Here is a 311-nt window from a genome sequence, read left to right as displayed (position 1 = left end):
CCGCAGTCACTACTCGCGAATTTTTGGCGGAAAATTCAATTAGACTTCTTCCACATCCTGCAATGAGTCCTGATTTGAACCCCATAGAACATATATGGGACATAATGGGTCGTAGATTATGAAATTTGGCAAGACAACCTGTCAGTCTCGAAGACTTATCGCAAACCCTAATTCAAATCTGGAATAGAGTTCCGCAGGAAGAAATTAGGGCTTGCATTAATATGAGGAATCGACTACAAGAAGTAATCGAGCAACGCGGAGGCAACACGCGTTACTGAAATTTACGCACGCTGTGCAAAATCCGACAGCAA

This window comes from Trachymyrmex cornetzi, unplaced genomic scaffold, assembly GCF_001594075.2.
Source record: "Trachymyrmex cornetzi isolate Tcor2-1 unplaced genomic scaffold, Tcor1.1 scaffold274, whole genome shotgun sequence".
NCBI classification, from domain to species: Eukaryota; Metazoa; Arthropoda; class Insecta; order Hymenoptera; family Formicidae; genus Trachymyrmex; species Trachymyrmex cornetzi.
The sequence above is the reverse complement of the archived record's forward strand: the minus strand, read 5'-3'. Positions refer to the sequence as shown.